A 25665-nucleotide genomic window follows, 5' to 3' on the forward strand; every position below is an offset into this window, starting at 1 on the left:
TCCAGACTTGGAATAGATTCATTCCAGGAGCAAATACATTTCCGCTACCAAGGAAGTAGAAAATTAGAAGTTATGGTTTTATATATCAGTCTCATGAGTTTGATTACTATGAGCATAATCCTGAGAGATGAATCTATTCTTGGTGTGCCAATAAATTCAAGCTTTTATACTTATAAAAGAGAATTAGCCTCTGGGCCATGTAAATCCACCAAGGTAACAAATGCCATTCCATCCATGATGGATGCTGACACATGAACCATCTCCGAGGCAGAAACATACTCTCTCTGTACTAGGCTCCTTGCCCCCTTCTAGTTGCTTTTCTGAAACTCTGCTAACCAGACAGGAACTTGACAACAATTGATATTCACAACTTGCTTGAATAAAATCTTCTTTCCAGAATTTACAGACCAATTGCCAGGTGAGCTTTCCTCAACTATTACCAATGCATCTTGGCTGTAGGAAGCATGTTTCACAACCCTAGACCAATGACAACAGCTTTCCACTCCCCATTTGTTCTGTGACTCTCATAAATGAATGACTTCTGTCATATCTCCTTGTCCTCCAGTAAGCCACCATTAAATTCCTGATGCCACTCCTTCAGTTCATTGACTAGGATAGGGTTGTCCATTTTTCAAAATAAATGATGCTGTGTAGTTCTCAATACTGTATATTTTTTGACATGATGGAGAAAAAAGCCTATAAAATCACACCTAAGTACTGCTACTGACACATGATCAACCATTTGACCAGTGACCCAACGTAACACATCTCATGTGGAAACGTTTACCTCTGGCTATCTCAAGGTCACACATGAAGCTGAAAGAATCCCTTCTACAAGGAAATTTTATTAGTTAAGATACTCAAAGCTGGTCATAATCAATTCTGTCTGCTTCAGATAACTATCATTTTCCTTCAAGGAACTCAAGACAGTAGGAAACAGTTAATTTCCTGTCTCTTCATTTCTGGATGCCCAGGCCCTAATAATGCCTGGCATTTAACCCAACAAAAATTTGTTGATTGAATTCATTAATTGATTAATTATTTTAAATTTTAGCTTTCTGTCCCCAATTCTGTTTTTCTATCCGATATTCCTACTTCTTTTTATTCCCCTTTCATCTTGAAAGTGTACCTCATGTCACCTGCCTGTCGTAATTTTATGCCTTCATCTTTTTCAGGGGTAGATGATAAAAAAAGTAATAATTAGAAATGCATAAACCATCAAAACCATAGGTAGGCTGAAAAGTTCCCACGGAGCACTGAAGGATCAGTCTAAGTTAGATCCTAAATGACATGTAAGTGGAACACACTTCGTACACAGCACATGAGTTACAGAGTATTTTCTTTCTTATTTTAAAATATCATAGTAATATAAATAATCACATATTTGTATAATGCTTTATAGCATATGAGCACTTCCATAAACATTCTCTACTGATGCTTTTAAGAACCATATGGCTCTATCTGTATGCATTGAACATGTTTTTTTGTAAAAATTCTGACGTCCTAAAGCCTATCATTTTATTCTTAAACCCATTTTATTTTGTCATCCCATTGTCTCCATTTCAAATAGCAAATCATAGTTTCATCTTTGCTTGTTCAGGTGTTACCCCCTTTTGTTTCTTGGCTTTGAGGTCTGCATTTCCATAAAGCCTCTATATTTACGATTGTGTCATTGGTTTATATTTCTTGAATAAAGAACAAATGGCTTAGCAAAGAGTGAAAATAGAACTCATCATAGTTTCATGTTATGAATAAATTTTGGAAGATATGTACACCAATGCTTCATTACACTTATGTATTTGCTTAAATATTAAACATATGTTTTCCAACCCAACACTGCACCATGATAGAACTCCACTGTATCCAAAGGTTGTAAAATTCAGGAAAATCAGAGCATGCTGTAAATTTCTTTGTTCTTATTGGTATTCTGGGTGACCTTATAAACTCACATATACAAAAAGCATCTTAATTTCAAATTCATTGTCCCTGGAAGGGGACAGAAAATGTTCCTGACATGAAATCCAGGGTTCCTTGGATAAGTGAGCAAACCGAGGGTCACCTTTGCAAACCAGCTGCATCAATGTTCTTTCCTTTCCTGTCTTGGTGAAAGAAAACTCCACTCACCGTTGAGACCTGCCCAGATCCTATAGGTTAACTCCTGACATTTCAGGGATCTCCACATTTCAGACAACAAATTCTCTTTTCTGATAAGAATTGGAAATGGAGTGTGGGAATGTTGGAAGGTAAGACATTTCTACCATTGAAACAAGGTTAAAATTGCAAGGCACAGGCAGCGACAGCCTCTCTTTTCAGCCAGGCTCTCTGGCTACACCCAGTGCCATGCTGCATGGCAGGATGGGGGCAGCCGAAGTGCCCGGTTATGCTTACAGCAAGGTTGAGTTCTTGGGAAAGGCTTGTCTATATATAATGGGCTCTTCATCCAGGTGCTTTTTTACAGTGCAAGATTTTCTCAATAGCTGCACTTATACTACCTAACAGTGAGAAGGAATGAGAGAAAGTTTAATTCCCAAACACTTTAATATTATCAAACTTAATCACAGATGAGTGGGAGAAGATAGAGACTTGTCCACAGTAGCCATGGTGGCTTCTTGGCCATGTGGACAAGCTGAGCCTGAGGCTGTCTGGCCCAGAGTTCCCCTCTTCCCATCTGTGAACATAACTTTAACAAGGTTTGCTAGGAAGCTTTTGGTAAATTCTCAAACTATTGCATCTCAAATTACTATGAATGGCAAACCTCTGTCTTACAAATGTGTTAAAACTTTTGAATCCCCTGTGATTGCCCAGCAATCCCTTGTGCTCCCCCAACATTGAACCGTTGCAGCATCCCCGTGTCTGTGCTGTTGGATATGCCGCCTTCTCTGCCTGATCTCCGCCTGATCTCTGCCATTTCCTTTAAGAGGAACATTTTCGCATTTCTGAGGTAGGAGGGAGTCTTAAGAAAACTGCCAGCTTCTAGGCAGCAGCTTTATTCTATGGGCATATGTGAAATCAGGCTTGCTTAGGAAGTATTCATGTATCTGATTATCATCTCAATTAGGTGATTTACACTGATAGCACCACAAATGGATGTATTCTACTCAAATGTGGCTCTTGAACTGTCCTGAAAATATCTTTTAAGAAGATTACATTGTGAAGCAGCATTGAAAGGAAAAGTTATCGGGAACACAGAAGGATGCTTGTCCTGTGCTGGGCAATATGACTAAAGATGATCAAACTCGCCAAATCGCGCAGTGACATTTTAAGAATGACCAAAACTAAGAGAGGTTGATGTGACTGATTCAAGCATCATAAGGGTGTCTCAAGAACCAGATACGTGTCTGTCAGGACATTCCATCTGACTCTCAAGAAATACTACTTAAAATTTCTTTCAGCTAAGCAGAAAATGCTGCATGTTTAACCAAACAGGACATGCAAATGAAAACACGGTTTTCTTCCATAACCCTCAATTCTTAGATTACGAGTCCTAAAGGTGATAACAAGACCCAGGTCACAAGTGTCAGCTATGGAAAGCCACCTGCCACTGTCTTACACAGAACCACTGTGTAAGTAATTTAAAAGGCTCTTTATCTCAATATGGGCAAAGCTAGGTTGCAAACTTAAGAGTATGATAAGAAGGAAGTACATAAATACATGCCATTAGCAGGTTTCGTCTTAATGTTCGTATTTAATAGCATGTTTCTTCTCTTGCCTCCAAAGCCATTTTTCAATCAAAGGAACATTGTCCAACTGCTAACATCTTAGACTCAAGGAAATCCAGTGTTTACATCCTAGGACTTCCCATGAGCCATTCCTTTCATCCTTAGGGCAACACTGTGAACTAGATCCCTCATCCTACACATGAAAAAACTGTGGCTCAGGGTGTCTAGGTCACTTGCCAAAGCATATAGCTAGGAAAGTAGTGAAGCACTTGAACTTGTTTGTAGTCTAATTCCAGTCCCAAAGTCCTTGACCATTGGGCTCTATGCCCCCCCTCTCCTTCTTAGCACTAAAATCACAGTGACACTGTTGAGGGTATGTCAGCCATCTCTTCTGAATGCCGAACTGTCTGAGCTCATTGGCTTAATTATCAATAGAATGGGCCTGAATGGCCTAAGAACACAGAGACATCACTAGCTGAATGAGTTCCTATGGCATGACCAGCTTTAAAGGAAGGCTGCCATCTTTCCATCTCATTTTCCCTGTGCCATAAGCTTCCCAAATAGATGAAAACTCCTTATGCACAGAACTCTGGCTTGTACTCCTCCATCTCACCTGCACATATTGGGCACCTAAGAAGCAATCTGTATATACTAATTAATGAACTAATCATCACCCTAAAGAAACCGAATTGTAATTTGTTTCTGAAAAAAAAAAAAAATCTGGGCTTATTCACCTGTTCTTACTGTTGTTCAGTATATTGGGGGTTTGGAGTCAACAGTTAAGAATTCATCTTTGGCGGACACCTGGGTGGCTCAGTCAGTTAAGCGTCTACCTTCGGCGCAGTTCATGATCCCAGAGTGCTGGGATCAAGTCTCACATCAGGCTCCTTGCTCAGTGGGGAGCCTGCTTCTCTCTCTGCCTGCTCTGCCTGCCATTCTCCCTGCTTGTGCTCTCTCTCATTCTCTCTCTCTCGCTCTTGTTCGCTCGGCAATAAATCAATCAATAAATAATCTTTTAAAAAAATCATCTTTGGGTCCACCTAAAATTTGTTCTTTTAACTTCTTTCTCTCTTCTCTCTCAACACTAAAAGTCATCATGATTTAAACTCAGTAATTACAATATCCTTATTTTATACCTGGGACATTTGTAATACCCACTGATCTTCTAGGACCTAGCAGCTCGGTCTAGGATCTCCAAGAAGAGTGTCCCATCCTCTGCACCCAGACTATGAGCCCTCATACCTCAGTCACCCCAAAGAGGCCTGGTTGGCAGCTGTCAGTGATCTCTGGAGGAGCTCAGAACCCATTCCTCGAAGGCAGGAAGTGACACAGACAAAAACTATTTTAAGAGACTGAGCCTTTAGAGTTGAGCTATATGGAACCAAATGCCAAGCTCCAAGAAAATACCATTTAACTTTGGCCTGTTTTCCCATTCGAAGGAGCAGTTGTGACAACTTCTGTTGCTACATCCAATGAGATTCTTCCTTCTTGGGTTGAGAATGGCAAAAAGTATCTGTGAAATTTTGTATCTGTTTGGATGTTAAAAGAAGGAACATAATAAATAACCCATTTTTGTGGCCAGGGAGCTCTGACCTTTATTGACTTCTGAAATTAAAAACTGCTTAACATCCCCATCTTTGTTTTTCTCGGGATTAGTATTTCTATTCAAAGTAGAAGCTGTAATAAAACACTCCTTTAGAAATCATTCAAATTAGCCTGCCATAAAAATCCTAAAGGACCTAGAACATGTTCTAAAATTCTATTTCAAAATTTGATTTATCTAAATTTTAAACACCTAGATTTAACCTTGTATTCTCTCATTTTGAGCTTTAACCACTATTTGGTATTTATGGAAAACAGCTCTAAGTTAATGAAAGAATATATACCATTAAAAATCTATATGCCGATTAGATTTATAGAGCATAATTCAATAATTTTTTATAAAGCAATAAAAACACTTGCCAACTCTCATGAAAAACAACCATATGTTTTGGTTTTAATAATGAAAATGTTTTATAAATAAGCTCCAATTATGGTACATATTATTTAAAAAGCATTGAATCTTTTCCTCTTCCAAGTATATTTTTTCTCTATTTTTTGAGGCACCCGTAATAATTTACGTGTAAATTTATAGTATTTCCAGATTTATTCATTTTTTTCACCACAAAAGTAACAGTCAATTTTTTCCCTTTTAGTTTCCAGCGTGCCTTAAAAGGACATTTATCGAGATAGATAACCAATGTATCAATTAAGAAAACATTTTAATCTTATAAGAACTACTTTTATTCATGGATTTCAAAGCAAATTAATTCATAAGCATAGATTCTTCTACCAAATTCAGGGACAGATTCATTCCATGAATTAATATGCACACTTAGATTATATGAAAATAAAACTTTTAATGACTTTTATATATCCCCATATCATTTATGTGTAAGGGTAAAATACTGTCTGATTCTTTCTGGAAAGCAATTTGGCAATGTGTATTAAGAGCTTAAAAAATTCTTATCCTTGGACCCAAAGTCTATCATGAGGAAATAATCACCAAGGCACACTATAATTTCTATATAAGCGTGTTTATTACAGTGCTATTTAGACTAGTGACAAACTGGAAATATCATCAGTGTCCAACAATATAGGCCTGGTTAAACAACTTACGGTCAATCTATTTGATGGAAACTGAACAGCTATTAAAATTTAAGTTTTTAAAGAATATTTATTATATGGAGAAATGCCTAAGAGAAAATATTAAGTTTAAAAAAAGGCAAAACTGTACATGCTTCTTTTTAACATTTCCAAAATTAGACTTATAGTCTGTATACTATAAGTGTACAAACACACAAGAAGGGAAGAAAACACACACAAAAATATTGGTCTTGATTTTCTTTCTGAGTATAGAATTATGAGCAATTTAAAATTTCCTTTCTATTTTTTATATTTTCTATAATGCATATGTACTATTTTTACACTCAGAAAGAAATATGTTACTTAAAATATTACAAAAAAATCTAACAAAATAGGGTAATAGTTAAATAAATGATATTGAAGAAAATGATTTGCTAGACTGAAAAGTTGTTTACATGTAAGTAAAAAGAGGCATCTCCAAAATATTTTGTGTGATATGATTGGATATGATTGCATAATATGATTATCTAAGTATTAATTGTACATTGTAAATTATACACAAAATGAAAATATTAAGAGGTTGAGATTGAAAATACAAATGGAAATTCTTATGCAACTTATAAAACTATATAAATTTATTCTCCCTGTTTGTTCCCCAGAGGAACCACTATCCGGAAGATGTAAAGGAGCCTTTATAACTTTATCATTTTACTTTGTAACATATCTACATACCCACAACAAAACAGAAGTATCTAGTGAATTTTAAAAATTGTTATTAATAGTTTCAAAGTGTATATATAGATCTATTCCTCTCAAATTGCTTTTATTCATTAACTATGTGTTTTGGGGATGTAGCCAGGGAGATAGATCTATTCTAATTGATTCATTTTAACCACTGTACACTGTTACTCCATTTTATGATTTTACCATTTCTTTTTCTCTTTCATCACTGATAGACATTTCTGGCGTTTCCAATTCTTTACCATTTCATTCTGCACCAAATAATCTTGTATGAGACCCCTTATATACACAAACAAAAGTTCTTCACTGTACATAGTTAGACGAGGGATTCTTGGAATATGCTTAACTTGAACTGTAATGGATCTTGCCAGATTCTTTCCAGAGGGAGAGATTTACAGAACCAACACTTAAAAATCAATGTTTGTACACACACACACACACACACACACAAACAAACACACACAGGATCTAATCTTTTTTTAGTTAGATGTATTGCAAATATCTAGTTCACAGCTCATTTCTAAGTTTACATTTTTAATTTAGTCTAATTCATCAATCTCTTCCACCACAGTCTGCACTTTTAACAAATCCTTAGCCCATTTTATGTAGATATTTTCCATTTTTAATCCTAAGAGCTTATTTTTTTCCTTGTCACACATTTTACATGTATTTTTGTATATGGTATAAGATAAGAAACCCACATCTCTACCTGTATATCTATTTGTCCAAGCAACATCTTTTAAGTTGTTATGCCACTGAGATCTCATGTTATGTTTGCCAACTGCTCAATGCCCATATGTCTTTGGGGGCTTTTTGCTCTATTTCATGGTCCATTTATCTGTCTTTTAGACAATAGCCCCCAACGTCTTAATTACTGTAACTTTATAAGAAGGATTGATGTCTTCTAGGATGAATCTCCCTTCTAATCTTCTTAAAATGTGCCTTGTATCTTCTGTGAAAACTATAAGAAAATCAGCCTGTCAAGTTCTGTCCACCATCTTTGTGAGTAAACTATTTCCATTGCAGGTGGATGAGTCCACCGGTGCGCCATTGCTACAGTGCCTTTCTCAGTACTTCGTTACAAGTCCAATTAGCTAAGTGCTAGAGAGCTGACTAGTCTTGTTAGCATTTATTTCACTCAAGGATTTCTTCCTTAGAATGCCTTTTCCATCAGGCAAATACAATTGCATAAATAATTGCAAGGGCTTGCTTTGAGTGTCTCTCTCTCCAACGTTCCAACACCCCCACGCCCCAAGAAGCGATTGTCTACTTTTTGAATAGCTTGTTGGACTATGGAAAGAATGATCATATATTTTCCAAACCCCAAAACAGTGTACATGGTCTAACCCATGGTCTAACACTTAGCAAAACATCTGTAATCAAAATGGCCCTGGCGAAATCCAAGATGAAGAGTTTGCAGAATTATAGTCTCCAAAATCTTAGTAAGACTAATCATTGGGTCGTACTAGAAGTAGCTCTCTCACAGAAGAAAAGAAAGAGAAAAAACAGCCATTTGCTGATCCAATTTTTGCCAATCAAATTTATGACTCTTCTCTGCAAGATTTTTCTCCTATGAAATGTCCTATTTATAAATGTCCATAAGTACTATGTAATTTATTTTTATTATTGATTTATAATTAATACATAATTTATTTTTAAAATCATATTGGAACTCATGTTAGCTGAATGTAAGCACCCTAACTGCTTCACCATGCTCCTCACCTAAACAAAAAAGAGGAAAAAAATGTGTGTTTGCCATCACTTTTAGGATTATTTTAAGGAGGTAATTTCCATCGGAGATATTTGCTGTCATCTTATACTATATGCCCTGAAAATGGCTAAGGAGTACTTTCTGGGTCAAAAATACTATGCCACGGGATGGAATACTAGGAAAAAGACATGGTGGTTGTCACAGTTTCAATAGACGTTCTCTAAGTTTTCCATGCGACCAGTGCTGTGGCTGGAGTCTTCAGCCAAAAGTCACCCAGGTTACAGCTCAGGATGACACTTCTGAGAACGTCTAGTCTTTCAGGCATTTTGTTGTCAGAGTCTTTTACTTTTGGGACATCACCTCTTGGACAATCAAGCTCTAGGAGCCATGGTCGGTGTGTTTCTTTAACCTCTTGAACATGGCAGAACACATCAGGCGACCAAAACCCATGGTGGGAGGAACTCAACCAATCAAAAGATGGAGAAAGAAGAGGGAAATCAAGGTCACAGTGGAGGAAGGGGGAAGCTCTTTCACAAGCGGTGGGCCTGGCTAATGGACTATCCCTTGTTTGCTGAAGCTGGTACTCTTACTTTTTTCTGAGGTGAGGAGAGCTTTACTGGCTTGAGTCCAGGCTCAAGCACCCTGGCTGAGGGATCTATCTTTTCACGAGGCTCTGTGACAGCAAGAGGAATCGGTTTTATCAGACCCGTACCCACAAGTAGGAGCGCATGTCATCATTCCAGGCCAACAGAGGGCCTCGACAAGGCCAGTCAGGGTGGGGGGAGGGGACAGGCCAAAATGGGGAACCTGTGTGTGTGTGTATGAGTGTGTGTGTGTGTGTGTGTGTGTGTGTAAAGCACTTCAGTGAGCCAGCCGGATGTTTCTCTGTCAACACTAGCACCAAACGCTTGAGCACAAATAAAAGTTGGCTTTATGGAAGGTGTTTAAATGAGTGCTAAAACGAATCCCTAGAAATCCAATGGTCCAGACCTGGGTAGGAGCTCCGTGTCTGCAAAGTAGGCTCTGCATGCCAGGGACTCCTCGATTATCAAAAAATATCCAAACAGCCCTATTTAACATTTAAATAAGTAAGAGGACCAATAAAGATTTCTCTTGCTTACAAGTGCTAGCATTTTACAACTGTAAAAGGCTCCACCATAGTCTATATGAAGCCCTGATTGCACATGAAATGCCCAGTTAAGCTTGGGGGTTTGGCCCACACTGTAATCTCGCCACAGTCCAGGCCACATATTACGGAATTCAGCTCTCAGGCTTTCAGACTAATTAGAGAGGCACCCAGTAGCACTATGCGGGTTCTGTCAGCGTTTCCACTATAAAACCCCTTTTCTGGGGTTTATAACGTGGCCAATAAAAGATAGCCCCAGGCTGGAATGCGCCACGCAAAAAAGGTTCAACACAGGAACACAATTTTTTGTTTTAAACTAAATTTCATTAAAAATCAGTTCTTGTAAGAACAGAGCAATAAAAATATGCTGCTTTCATTATTTCTGATGTTTTGAGCTCCTTGCTTTGTTTAAAAATAAAAAGGAAAAAAATAAATGCACTTTCCAGGCATCAAGTAAGTCTAGGGTGCTGTGTGTTTTAATGAAAATTTTTGAGTTATTGGAGCTTAGGAAAAACTATTGCTTGCCACACATTACTTTTGTTTCACAATGTGGGTCTCGGATTTAGCGTGGCTCAAATCAATGTGGAAATAAAGAGTGTACAATGCTTTCAATCATAAGGGTATTAATGGTTTTTCATGATTAGCGCATGTTAACCACCATCGGATTATGGAGTAAAACCTAAACATGAGCAGGGCTTACTGAGAGCAAAGCTTTGCAACTATAACCATGTTTTCCATTACCCATTGATGCTTACAAATGACAATTGCGTTTTCTGTATCTTGGCAAGAAGAAGTGGGGAATACGCAAACTCCCTACTGACCATAGCACGCCCTACATACAGATAAAATTCAACATTATCTCCTTAGCTTTGGTTTCATTTTACTCGTGCTAATTATAGTTTCGTCTTGTTTGTAGACATTGCATCTTAAAAGGTTAAAGCAGCATGAGTGTTTTAGTTTCTCAGAAAACAAAAAAGAAAGGAAAAGGATGGGGAAATCAATGTCTAGAGTGCTGATTCTCGTGCCCAGTCCTGTTTTAGGTGCTTTATATATGCGTTTTCAATAAAATTTCACAGCAATCTCATGAAAATAAGGCTCCAGGAGGTTAAATAGGTTTACCCAGAGTCACAAAGTTAAATGGCAAAGCAGATACTCCAACACAGCATGTCAAGCCTCAAAGACTATACTCTGCTTGTTGTCATTTACTGTACCATTGACTTTCATTCCTCTCCTTAACTCGTTTTACTGTGGAAACTATGGCTTGGTCACTTCTTTGGTTTCTACCCAAGTAATTCTCAAATTTGCCTTTCTTATTGTCAGAAGAAGTGTCTAATCCTCACAAAAATGAGGAGAGTTGGGTTTGGCTTCCAAAGCACCAGATTTCCCATATGCCCTCCTCCCCTGGAAACCCCAGTTGGTGAAGAGTCAGATGGCCTCCAGCAGAGAAATGCAAAGGGCCCTTTCCAACGGAACCGTTAAGACGGGTTTATGCAACTGAGAATGAAACGAGTCTCTGAATCATCTGCAGAAGAGGATCATCCAGAAGTCATGTGGGCACTCTTAAAGAGATCTGAAACTGGGTCTCAGTCTACTGTACACTGTGGAGGTACTGTCTGTTTAGCTTCAGGGGCTCTGCTTGAGAAAGATTAATTTTATGCTTTTTCGAAATTTACCACTAAGACATACCTATTTGTTACACAACCTGCGTTTGCTTCTTGGGAGACCATGTCCCTTGAGAAATCCCCTGTCCATTCATATTATGTATACTGGGAAGGATGACTGGGGAGCCACCAATCCGTCTGAGGACTTGACTCTTGGTCCTGTTGAGTCCTCCTCTTGGTGGGGGAGAGGCAGTGGGGAAGGGTCAAGGGGTCGAGGAATATCCTGCCTTGCAACCAACCTTCCTCTCCATTTCAACATCACCGGTCCTCCATCAAGCAGCACCTCTCACCACGTAGATGAAAATCTGTGCCATCCATACATAAATGAAAGAAGTCAGGAGCACCTCCATTAGGAACATCCGTGCTTCTGTCTATTTAAATTAGAGCCTTGAGGGAAAGACCACATGCTTTTAATGGCCTTTAATTGGTCAAAGGGAACAGTGAGTTCCCTCCCAGAAGCCTGAGAACAGAGCACCCTTCCTTCTGGATTCATTTCTTGGTTAACCAGACTAGGGTACAAAAGAGTTGTAAAAATATTTGTTAGGCTGCAAAGCTTAACAAAGAAATGTTAAACAACACTGATGACGATATTGATTTCCTTCTCTCCATTCCTGCTTACTGCCTGCCGCTAACTCAGACTTAACTGCCCGCCGCTAACTCAGACTTAACTGCCCTTGGCTTGTGGCTGTTTGGTTGCATGGGGAATAAGCAAGCTCTGGGAGAAAGTGACCCTCACTGACCACTGGCTGCAGAAATCAGTTCTGCCTAAAAATTCCTTGGCAGAGTCAATTTGCATTTCCTGCCTCTTTGGTCACTCAGACTCACTAAGAGGCTCTACACATGTGGACACAGATCTGTGCATTCAGCCCTGTTTAGGAAACCCAACTGGCCAAAGTTCAGACTTAGAGGACAGGAAATTTGCAACAATTTATCCACACTAAAAAGATCCTCCTCTTCTTGCTAAAAGGAATCACAGCAGGATTCCTTTAAATCGTGCATTTCAAACGATTCTACTTACTACCAACAGTTCAGCAAAACATGTATAATGTAAAATGAAGAAATGAGGTCTACATATATCTTATGTATATTGCATCGCTCTAATTGATTATAAATTTTCAGATATATATGTTCCCTCTTACATTCTTTTTTTTTTTAAGATTTTATTTATTTATTTGTCAGAGAGAGTGAGCACAGGCAGACAGAGAGGCAGGCAGAGGCAGAGGGAGAAGCAGGCTCCCTGCCGAGCAAGAAGCCCGACGCAGGACTCGATCCTCAGGACGCTGGGATCATGACCTGAGCCGAAGGCAGCCACTTAACCAACTGAGCCACCCAGGCTTCCCCCCTCTTATATTCTTGAGGGAGAAAGATAGAATTATAAAGTTTGAGAGCTGATTATCTTTAACATTCTTGACAATTATCCACAGCGTCTGACACAGTACTTTTTACAGAATGAGAGGGAGCTCAGAAAGACACCATTAACTTAGGCTTGCAGCGTGTGGCTCAATGTCTATTAGGGTCATAAATTACTTGAGTAATGCTAATTATTCTCTGCCTTCAGTGCTTCTGATCGATATATTTGTGTTGGATTTTGTTGGTTATTTATTTATTTATTTATTTATTTATTTATTTTACTTTAAATGTATTTCTTTGCATATGTTAGATTCCCCAACAACCAAGAGCAGAGACCATGCCTGTCTTACTTTTCATTATTTCTTGTGTACCTGGCATAGTAAGGAGTACATAGTAAACACTCAATAAATATTTGTTGACTGAGTAATTGAATAATTGAAAGGGCTTGCCCTGTGTGTGTATATTCTGTAGCATTGCTTTGAAACTCTGAAAAACCAATGAATCGCGGAGGAATCACTGGGGGTTCTTCTAAAACAAATGAGTTCATAGGAACATGATTCATTCTTGCCTGCTCCTAAGCTATCAGATCTTATCCAAGAGTTTGCATTCCAGGAAGAAGACCCACATAAAAAAGCCCTTCGGCTTCAGAAAGTTTGAAAAGCATAATCAGATTGAGACTCTCATGAATACTAATTCACTTTATTTTAAAAGATCACATTTTATTGCTACAATGCTGAATTAAGCACCAACCAAACAACAGATCTACCAAACAACAATGCTGAATTAAGCACCAACCAAACAACAGATCTACCAAACCCAGGTTAAGGGCAAATTAAATTCGCCATCTCCCTCTTTGGATGTCCACAACTTTGATTTGTTTGCTGTATCATTTTTTCAGTACTGCTGCATGAGACCAGTGACTCCAAGAAAACGAACTTTCTGTGTTCTCACCCACTCGCTCTCCTCTGCATACCTTTCCCCACAACTTTGAATCCTCCAATCAGGAGCACAAGCTAAATTAGATAAAGTAAAATGGACTCCATGCATGCCTTGTGGAATGCAAGCTTCCACTCGGAGGAAAGAAATACACAAATGTCACTAATTCCCCAAGCAAGCACGTGGTCCTGGATCCAACAGAAGACATTTACATTTTCAGACCACTCTCTTTCATTCACCCACAAGCCTGTATTAGCTACTCTCCTCTCTGGCTGTCAGCCTTCATTCCTCTCTCTTATGTGAAAGAATAATAATAAAACAATGGGGAAAGAATCTGGAATTTTGCTTGAGAACACAGATAACATAGGGAGTATTATATAATTTTGAGGGTTTTTTTTTTTTTAATTTCCCAGTGTTTTCTTCTTCCTTCCTCCCCTCTTCTTTTTCCCACCAACCCCCCACCCCGAAATTATTTTGAAGTTTCATTTTGCTGGCTGACTCTGCCCTGAGCTCTCACTTCCTAGTACTGATGTGACAATTACAACCCACATTCCCCGTAATAAAAGCAAATAAGGAAAAGGCTTTCCTACACCATGCCGACCTGGGAGAGAGAGACACCATAATATATGTCTTAGCAATAACACAAACACACCCTCCTTTTTGCATACATATTTAGCCAATTTCTTCTGGAGGTCTCATGTGTTTCAACTGCTCATTTATTCTTCAACCTTGGATAAAGAGACCAGGAGATGAAGTGGGCGATGGGTAGCAGGGGGTGGGGGGGGGGGAGACAGACAGACCTATAGATGACAGATCTGTAGACAATGTTGTTAGCATGCCAGATCTTATTACAGAACCGTGGGAGGTCATGTACGCCACATCCCGACTCCATGGGGACCACCAGATTTAAAACAAGATGAAAAAAAAATGTGATGTGGGGGAAAAAAAAAAAACCCTCATGGGCAGCCTTCAAAGGCAGAGACAGGTTGTGACTGGATTAACATTTATTGACTGTTTAAGCCTGCTTTTTCGCTCCAGGACAGAGATACACGAGTTTAATTGCTGGGGCTGTTCTGCCAACTGATCACCGGAGTGGCAACCAAAGCTTAACTAATCGGTCCTTCATTAGTGAAAAGTCTCTATTACAAAACAAATTAAGCATGCTCTGATCCTAACCTACAGGTCCAATAGCATCACGGCAAAGTTGAAGCTGTTAGAGCGCCGAAAAACTTATTAAGGGTTAGCGCTGAGATAGCACTTTGCTATTGATTTTACAATACACAGGTATTATGATTTATGGAGTGCTGGTGTCACTCTAACGAGCTGAAGGACACACAATATCATCTCCAGCATCATTAAAATTCAGAAGCCTCTAGAACTCACTCATCAACCACTGTACATTGTCACTGACTCTGGGGCTCAGTTCCAGTTTCAAAACGTCCTCAGCTTTTGGAACAGTGGTCTCTCTGCTCCGTTGACAATCAGAAACATGCAGCCGCCCATCGCATGCATCCCATGCCTTCAATTCATTATCAGAACCTGTTTCTGTTGCTGAGCTGGCAAATGCATTTTGTTATTTATTTATTTTTAAAGATTTAATTTATTTATTTGACAGAGAGATCACAAGTAGGCATAGAGACAGGCAGAGAGAGAGAGGAAGGAAAGCAAGCTCCCTGCTGAGCAGAGAGCCGGATGCGGGCCTCAATCCCAGGACCCTGAGATCATGACCTGAGCTGAAGGCAGAGGCTTAACCCACTGAGCCACCCAGGTGCCCTGGCATTTTGTTATTTAATTTAATTTTGCCTTATAACATCTAGGAGTATGTCGTGCACACCTACTGCCCGACTGTTAAAGAAAGGACAAGTCTTACCAAGATGGTACATAATTCCAGCCCAGCTCTAAGCCATCGGAAAAAAAAAAAAAAAGATTGCCTTAGATTTTTAAAATACCGGCAGCCCTAGCCGTGGGTAATCCATCAATAGACATTCAATGAACACACCAATTATGCTCAAGTAATAGTAATAGGAGCTAATCGTTATTGAGCATTTATTATGCTTCGGAATTGTTGAGTCCTGCCATTTTGCTAATACGCTGAATCCTTACAACATCCTTTGAGATAAGAACTGTTCTTTTTCTCTATCTCACTGATAAAAACAGGGAGGCCCTGAGAAGTTAGGTCACTTTGCTTGGAGAAGTTAAGTACATAGCCCCTGAGTGGAAGAGTGAAAATTCAGTGAGTCAGTTTGACATCCAAGAATTGTCGGGGCCAATTCCTGTGCTTAATAATCATTTCTATTAACAAACTCAGCATTCTTTGAACTAACTTCGATGTCTATAATTCTGTAATTTGAGGATGTTGCAAGTTAAATCTAATCAGGTGAAGAGTTAAAATCGATTGCTCGTTTTATTAAGATCCCTTCTAGAGAGAGTAACTGAGACAGACTTTTTTTTGCTCTCCTTTTTCTAAGCTATATAATCCCAATGAGTATAATATCCTTTCAGGGGACCTATTTTCCATGCCTTTAATCATTTTTGATGCTTTCTTTTATTTCTACCTTCCTACTTTGCATAAACTGAAAGATAACCTAATGCACAGTACCTATTTCTTTCTTGTTTTATACCATTCCCTAATCTTACCCCCATTCCAGACTAAACACTGTGTTGAATTTTATAAGAGCCGTGGTATTCACAATCAATGTTGGCTTAAACAAGTTGAATTGCAAACTTATAACAGCTTTAGATTCATATTCCTCCATAACAATGTTTACCAAAGAGTAGAAATTGGTAAGGGCCATGTCTATCTTGTACCTCGAACTCAAGAATTTGGATGGCGTAGCGAAAGAATCTTCTTTCAAAGCTCCCTCACCTTTTAGGAGACCCTAATGCATGGCCGCCAGAATGTATACAACTATTTTATTGATTTATCTTCAGCTTTATAACCCCAGTTCATTTCCTATCTGATGTCCACAAATCATTTTCTAAATTTCATTTGAGGTTTCTTTTCTTTTCCCACGCACATTACATATATGTATATTTATTCCTGTTAAGTGTTGTCCCAAATATTACTTGAAAGGTTACTAAGTTGCAAATTCTTTTTGTCATTTTATCTCACCATCTTAATGCTGTTCTATCATTTAAGACCCCAAGAATTTCACAGACGTTACAGTACGCTAACTGGCTCTTAACGAAGACCATTTGCTTAGCCAATACTGAGTTAGAAAAATCTTTGTTATCTATCCAGCCAAGTAGGTTTCCTCTGCTTCTGGAGGTAACTTGTCAAACCCAAGAAGTCTCTATGGTTCTGGTTGTTTTCTGGTCCTGCTGGTCCTTTCGCTCAAAGTGCTCTTCCATCCACTTTCCACCTACAGAATCACAGTTCATTACTATTGCGAGGGCCCAAGAGTTCTCTCTTCTGGGAAGCCTTCTGTGACTTCTCAGGTTAGAACTGGTCACTCCACCTTCATTCGTTTCCCTGTATTAGCAACTTAATTTTGACTGAATCAAAAGGCTCACTGACAGGAAGTGATATAAGCAGTTGGTTTTGCCCAAGTACAGTTCTGCTGCAGTTCCTCAGATGATCTCAGGGAGCTTAGAATCTTCCACAGTGTTCATCTCTAATGTCTGCATCTCATTTTCACATCTTGCAGTATTGTTTTCTGAACTGGGGCTCTTTGGTCATGCTGTTCCTCCATGGCTTCTCTCTCTCACGTGAGCAATGACAGCATTTCTTAAGTATCCTTAGTGGTATTTCCTTTAAAATACACAGCTCTTCTGAACTCCTTTGTCTTGTGGGATATGCCTAACTATGTGTTCAGACTTATTTTGATCCACAAGATCCTTAAGAGCTGTTGGGGACCTCAGCTCAGGTGGGTTTCTCCTGGAACTTGATATTCTATATTTACCTGGGTTCCTTTCTTCTCCATCACAACCTTGAACTTTAAATTCAGTTCACCTTCACCTAGGTTGTCTTCATCCTTTAGAGCTTCACCTCTTCTCCCTTCTCAGGAAGAACAACCGAACACATCTCATAAAGTTTACTTTCATTTCTGCCCATGACTTGTCATCCCATGAATAACCTCCAAGTCTTTGCACATGGAATCTTCTTTTCCTCAATACCGACCATCGCAATCCTAAACTTCATGCAAACTCATCTGGAAGGCCGGCTCATCTTTTGAGAACACTCAACTCCTTCCCTCGGAATTAATTGCCTAGTCTTCTTCGCTCTCACAATGCCATACTTTTGCCTCAATGCTAGCTCCATTCTTTTCTATTAAGATTGTTTCTTCTTTATCATTTACTAGACTGCATTCCCTGAAGAGAGATGTTTTCCTTTAGGTACTCAGTAACTTCACAAAGCATGACCTGGGCAAATGTTTGTTGAATGAATAAGTCATTGATCACAAAGGGATTTTGACTCTCTGTTGACTTCTACACAAATGGCACTAACCCCCAAATTCCAGAAATGCCTTAATTTGTTAGTCAAGGGTTTTAAAAACTAACTTCTTTTTTTTTAAGATTTTATTTATTTATTTGACATAGAGAGATCACAAGTAGGCAGAGAGGCAGGCAGAGAGAGAGAGGAGGAAGCAGGCTCCCTGCCGAGCAGAGAGCCCGACACAGGACTTGATCCCAGGACCCCGAGATCATGACCCGAGCCGAAGGCAGCGGCTTAACCCACTGAGCCACCCAGGCGCCCCTAAAAACTAACTTCTCACAGAATGGATGGCACAAAGGAATTCTGTGATGCATAAAAAGAAAGTATGTTATGACATACTTTGTATATCATGAACCAGTATCCTTATTTCTAAATATGGCCTAAACTTTATATTCAATTATGGTTAAATCATAATTATGCTCCCTGGATTTCCTTACCTAATTATCTACTTTTAAAAGTGAGGGAAGACAAGTTTAAACACCTACAATCTCACTAAATACAAATAACTTTATAAAACATTGTTACAAACCAGTTTCAGAGTTGATATTTAAAGAGCGTCAGCTCATTTCCAAGAGGTTCCAGTGAGAATCGAGAAATTATTCGCTCTTTTGGGTGCTTCATCTGAACAAAGACCCATATTTAAACATTTGGAAACACCAACGTAGCTGCCTGAATGTTCTTTCCTCTGCTTGAGGACCAGTCAGCCTGGGTCTGCACACTTAGGTTAAAGGTGTTCGCACACCAAACCGAGACATGTCTGTGCTTCTCCTCCTCACTTAGAACTTGTGACGTCACCCTTTCACTCCTTGAATAAATCCCGTATCAGCCCCAGCCCTTATAAATCTGTTCTGCCCCTTTGCTTCTGTCTTCCTGTACAGCATACTGTAAATAATCATAATGGAGTGGTTGTAAATAGTTCTGTGGTACACTGGAGACCCCTATTGGTGAGACAGGGGCATGAACGAACAGAAACTGGGTTGGCTTCTGCTCTGCTCCTTTGGGTTCTAGCAGAGCCTAAAGCAACGACATTGACAATTTTTGCATACTGATGAATCAGTTTGTGAAAGTAAACGTGTGTGTTTACTGTACTTTCTGTTTGTATGGCGACATTCCTAAATAAGAAGGCAATACAGATGACAAGAAAAACAATATGTGACCTCCTATAATTTTAGGGCAATTCATTTTCGGTAGAGAATAGACACCAGGGATAAATGCAACATTGCCGTTTTAGAAGTAACCATTGATCAATGGTGAAGCCGCTACAACGTCCCAATCTCTCTGAGAGTTAGGCAGTACGGTATACACTTCATATGTCCAACTTCAAAAACAATATTGTATTGCTTCTTAATATTTCTGTGATAGAATTTAATTAATAACTAGGCTTTTGCAGGACCCTCAGAAGGTAATGCATTTAATTTAAATTGAAAGTTACTAGTTTGAAACCCCTGAATGCTTAAAGTAAAATTTTTGTTTCAAATCATAAGGGACAACTTTATTTATAATGAAAAAATTATTACCGCTCGACCATCTTAGATGAATTTTTCAATGTGTATATTGTAATTAGTTTGAAAGATGAAAAGATGAAATAGTTAGAGTTTCTAATATAACTATAATACAAAAGGCATTGTATGATGCTAAAGGTACCATAAATCTTCATTCATTTGGACTGGGGGATTATCTGAGAAGGCTGTTTTGTAAATGTTGCCTGGCATTTTTCCTCTTTATTTTCTATCTACTTTTAAAGCAAAATTTTTAAAGAACCATAGCAAGATGAATGTGATAGGTATTTATTTTAAACATTTGCTCTAAAAAATAATTCAAAACTTCTACCCTGTCCACAGCATCCTAAAAAAGCAAAGCTCATCGCTTGCCAGATGAAATATGTCTTTGAGCTGAGTCTTGGACTAGCCACATCCTTTAACTGGCATATTAACATAATACATCTTGTTAAACAAAAATACTGCTAATAGGACAAAATACTTCGAAAAATTTACACAGTAAGTTCTTGACTACTTTGTTATTAGTCTTACTAACATTTTCGTACTTGTCTTCTCCATTATTTTTCTTTGCAAACTAAATTGCTCATTCTCCCACCATCCCTCCTCCCACTCTTCTGCCCCTCAAAACAGGCCCACACGTGCGCACATTCAAACCCTCCTCTTCAGAACACAAGCCTTTCCTCACCTTTAGCTGATTCACCTTGCACAGAAGAGAGCCTGGGTGCGGAGCATAAAAATCTGGGGTCTGTGAGCTCAATGGAAAATACAAATTCCTGTTCACACCTTGTGATCACTGATGCTCACTCCTTGCTATGCCACATGCAACAATCTGTCCCGCACGCGGGTGTAATTTATTCGTGACGAGATCCTGATCCTATTGGAAATGGAAGAAAATATTTTTACTCTGCCGCACACAAGTGCTGGCAAACTGCTCAAGATGGCTTATTTACACACTCAGACACAGCCCCTCAGACTGAAGCCTGGGAGGGGGCATGTTTGAGGAGGGAGCTCTCTTTTTAGGAAACACGCTTATCTCCCTCTCCCTGAAGTTCCCGAGTGAAGGCGGCCTGACGGCACCAGCACCAAAGAAGGCATCCCTGGCATAGAGTTCTGAGGGTGGCACTGCGGTGGGGTGGCCGGCTGGAATTTTTAGAAGGTCAGAAAGCTACAAAGCCTAGTAATGTAGACACTGGAGAAGAGAAACACCTGAGTTCTAATTCCAACACTGTTGTCTCTGTCACCCCCTTCCCTGAATGGGTTAAAAAAAAAGGGGGGGGTGATTTTCTTGAAATGAGTGTGCTACCTGAACTGCTGGAATTAATAACTGATCGACAGTGTGTAATACAGAGTACATGAGGAGACACTCCGTGGCAACTTCGTGGGCTACCGGGCAATGCCCCACCAAGTACAGTTCTAGGATACGTACCTGTGGTTAGATAATGATCCCACAAAGAACAGACTTGAAGTCGAACATCTCTACCCACTCTCTGGGCTCTTGACAGCTGTTTTATCAAATTCTGAGAGATGCGGGATGAATGCCCTGTGGAGGCAGCACTTCTGCAAACTTTAATAATAAAAAAGAAATATTATTATAAAGAATGCCAACTTCTTTATTCAGAGAAAAGAACCGAGCGCAGAAGTCAGAAAGTTCAAAAATCAAACGTTCCCAGCTCTGCCTTAAGCTAGTTCTGTAGCCTCCTTCCTTGTTTTCTTTCTCCCCACCTAGCAGAGGGCATTAGAATCCCCCCTCTGCCTGTATCAGACACGAAAATCAAGGAGTGTGATACGTGCAAAAGGGCTTTGAAAAGCTGTTGAGCCCTGTCTCCGTGGGTGGGGTCATTATCATCCTTACTACTGTCAAAAAATGCCAATGTTGCTGATTGTTATTAGCAAAATCCAATTCCTTTTGTTTGAGTTTTGCCTATAGAAAGCAATAAAGTGGAATAAATATCCATTAGTCAGTAGTCAACATCTATTGGAACAGCTGAAACACCAAATCTTTTCCCCCTAGAAGCAGAATGTGAAACTAATGTTATTTCAGGAGTTGTGGGGGACGAGAGGGGGAGACATGGCAGAGTCGAGCCAGGAGGTAGTTAGGGGAAGATGCAGCTGGCACAGGGCAAAAGACAAAACAAAACAAAAACTCTCTTCCTCATCCCAAGAAAATGTCTCCACTAAATGCCGCTCGATCTAATCACACCTAAGATAAAAGTCAGCTTGAATGGAGGCCTGTTATTGGTCAGCATTAAGATGGTATTGATAGAAAATGTAATGCAATACATTTTCCTCTGCCTCACATTTCTGAATAATAGCAATTTGCCAACTAGCTAACCACCTCAGCATAAACACTGAAACGCTCCTGCTGAGTTTCAGAAAGCCTGCTTGTCTGCAAGTGCACAATATACAAGGAAAATCACCAGAAAGCTCTGTGCCACCATTCAATGCAAACAGTCCTCAGGTCCTGCTGTGACTTGGCACACCCCGCTGGACAGCTGGAGACTGGAGAAGAGGGGACACTGCCAATAACATGTAACAAGGGATTTTCGAGCAATTTTCTGGAAACCAACAGTCCTGTGCTTTATTATTTCATGGGCAGATATTGCTATGAGCTACATATAGATCTATTATTGTGCAGTCTACTGTCTATTTATACCTGATATGATATACAATAAAACACTCCAACACTTTCCAATCCCATTTGTGAGCTCGAGCAGGAAAAAAATAGGGAGACAATTTGCCACAGCCTTATGTTATGCCTAATATAATTTTGGAAATCAGCTATTGCCCCAAACAACATTTTATTACTTGCATCAAAAAGATTTAACTTGCGAAGGGTCATGGAAGTGTACTCAGAATATGCTTCAAAGGCAAGAAACACTACGGATAGATGGTTTATTGTACGTCTCCTTCCTTCCCCCACACCCCCCCAAGATCGTTGGCAATGAAGTGCTACCAGAGATCATTAAAAAAAGATTGCTCATTTTATGTAGCTTGAATGTATAAAGTGATAGGTATCTACATTCCAGCGGCAAGAATGTTTGGGAAGACAATGCCAAGAGATAAATGAAAGTGAGTTAAATCGGGAAGACAGGCTCTGTGGCAATTAGTCTAATGTAATACCATTTTTAATGTAAAGAAGCTACATTTTCTAATTTTCACTAAAAGCCCTAGGTGCTGAATGGGTGATAATAAATGCATGCAATGAAAAGCAGGTACACTCATCTTATAAAGCAGCCTATTAAGCAGACTGCTAGTGCTGCAAAATCCAGTACCCAGTAAACAATACTTTTTCTGTTAGAATAATGATGCATAGTTTACTCTTTTATACCATGCAGCACTTGGGGACCACATCCATTTACCAAAATAATACCAAATTAGTACTGTAAATATTGAAATCAGACCTTTCAGGCTAACCAGTGGCCTAATTTTCTCTTCAATCTGCTCTTAATCTCAATTCATCAATAACACTACCTTATTATCGGACTTTGACAGCAAGCTAAGGCTTTTGATAAATTATACATCTCGAGCCAGATTTAAAATTTGAAGCTCAAGTGCTAATTATCTGTACAGGCCTAGTTAATAACGAGATTTCTTGTTAAGTATCTGATCACAGCATGGGCATCATTTGTCAAGATCCTCAAGTCTACCTTAGAGACCAGCTCTTCGAATCCTCCCTTGCCTACCATATGTAAAATTGGGATCTTTGTTTCTATAATAACCTTTTATTAGGAAGCTGACATAATGATTAAGTTCGCTGTAGACACACACAATGAATTAGACAATTACCCTTGCTGCTTTAAACCACTCAGACTCCTAGCAAGACAAAATAATTAATATTGAATTTTAATTTGATGTGTTCCACATTTAAACCCCAATTTGCAAAGTACACCTGGAAAGCTGCCGCTGCTTCTTTGCAGTGTGTGCTGAGGAACCAAAGGCCCCCGCAGTTTGAATGTAAAAGCACAGAAGGCACGATGCACCACGATCACTTCTCAGTGGAGCACAGAATTTTCTAGCATTAATGGGAAAGGTAATTACCTAGGTCTAACTTTATAGCCTTTTCTCTAATGAAACTATAATCTCCCAGGCCTATACCCTTGAAGCATTTGCATGATTTTAATGATTTCGGTGCCATAACTGTTGGTATACCCAGTCATTTTGAAATGAAATGTCTTAAACACAAAGCCGTTAATTATATTTCCAGGCTATTCTTATTGGCACAGAGTAAGGCTGAGTCAGAGACAAGCACTGTTGTAAAAACAACCAAGGGCAGCAGTTCTACATGGCCCCCAGAAAGATGAGCCGCGAGCATATGAATCTGTTTTGACCACTTCATCCTCGCCCCCCAGACTTCTCCTGGAATGGCAATAGGGCATAAAAGCGTTAAGTCTTCTTGACTTTGTTCCCATTCCTAATACTTCCAGAGAGGGTGTAGAATGGGTGTAACATGGTAAGACCATGAAATATTTTCACCTTCTAATTGAATTTCCTCTTAGAAAATGATCAGCCATCCTGGCTGGGGACATTTCAGTCTCGTGAGAGGGGCTGGGAATTCATGTGGTTTTTCTTTCATGGAAAAGTTGGAGCTTGGGAGAGGAAGGGTGAAATGTTCTTCATAGCATCACACAGTGCCAAGACCAAGATGACAGATTAAACTGAATTGTCTTTCTTAAGCCCAGTTAAGGCAACTTACATAATTACAGAAAGGAATAAAGATCCAAAAAGCCCATATTCATCCAAATGGAGCAGCTTAGATGCTCCCGAGTGGGGTGGCCCAATCCAGGAACAATGGCTTCTCTTCTCTCCTCAGGTTTCCCGTTCACCCTCCATCTTGTCCAAGGATTCACTAGCCCTCAGGTCCCTCCCCAAGCTGAGTGGCAGCCAGAGGAGGATCCGATACTGCTGGATATGGATACTGCTGGATCCGATACTGCTGGATATACCACGAGAGGTTTGCAATTCTTGGGCTTCCTGTTCTACCCGGGGCAGGAACCGATCCCTACACTCTCCCCACAGTGCTGCAGTGTAGCTAAGATCCTCAGACTTGCTTCTGCCATCCCTCCCACCAGTTCCCTGCAATACCCAGATGACCACAAAGTCGTGGGAAATGGCTTTTCGGCTTACGTTTGATTCTTTGTTAAGTTAGAAACTAGAACAATTGAACTGACAGCTTACAGTCACGTACACACAAGTCTGCGAACTCCTGCGCTGACTTCCCAAACTGTAAGCCAGGTCTATGTAAAGAGAAAGAAAGGATAATCACTTTCTGATTCCGATGCATATTCTGGGAAAGAGGCAAACGTCCAAGGCTCTGAAACCTGTGGATGAAATTAGCAACACTCCGTGTCTTTTAGAAGTTTCTTCTTTTGATTATTCCCATTAAGCTGTTAAGCCAAAGTATTTAATAATACTCCCTTCCTGGTTCATCTCGTATTTTAAGAAAACTAGGTATCAGTAAATCTAGCCTCTGCAAGTTCTGGACTAGGTAAGCCTGGGGGACTTAGGTAACTTTTTTGAGCCTCAGTTTTATCAGGAGTAAAATTAGAATAACCAGGGCCTGTTTCCAGAGTTGTTATGGAAATCAAATGAGATTGTTTAAATCATACTCTCAGGGCAGCTGTTGACACTTAATAAATACTGACCACTGCTAATTGTGTTGTTAGTTGTTATTTAGAAAGATGTTGCAGACTATTATTTAGTAACTCTTAAATGGATTATTTGCTTTTGGGGGTCTGGCCACCACACAATTTAAAGAGAATTACAAGAACCTCATTTCTAGGAATAACAGATCAACAATCAAAAACATTTGCCTTCCTCAGGCAGGATTTGCAAACAAAGCCACAAGTCCAAGTAAATATAATTGATGGTTATGAAAAGAAAGACTATATGCTAAGAAAAAGGCTAAAAGAATATTTTTTATTG

The sequence above is a fragment of the Mustela nivalis genome (genome assembly GCF_964662115.1).
Source record: "Mustela nivalis genome assembly, chromosome: 11".
Classification (NCBI taxonomy): Eukaryota; Metazoa; Chordata; class Mammalia; order Carnivora; family Mustelidae; genus Mustela; species Mustela nivalis.